The sequence below is a fragment of the Plasmodium inui genome, assembly GCF_000524495.1.
Source record: "Plasmodium inui San Antonio 1 unplaced genomic scaffold supercont1.25, whole genome shotgun sequence".
NCBI lineage: Eukaryota > Apicomplexa > Aconoidasida > Haemosporida > Plasmodiidae > Plasmodium > Plasmodium inui.
In genome coordinates, this window is record NW_008481859.1 from 251,422 (window position 1) to 251,695 (window position 274).

Here is a 274-nt window from a genome sequence, read left to right on the forward strand (position 1 = left end):
TAACGTGAGATGACCTGAGAGAACTTTGATAAATACAGAGTTCAGAAACATGTGAGGAGGTTCTACCCACAGGACGAAGGAGACACATACTTCCAAAGACACGGACACCAAGTAAGTGAAATATTTAACAAAATGACGAGGATAATCAACCCTATTTTTGGGCAAAATTCTAATGCGGAACACATGTGAAAAGCAACTAACCAATTGCTACTCATCATCGGGGGAACCTATCTGGAGGCCGCGAAATATTTCATCTACCATTATATGCCCCATT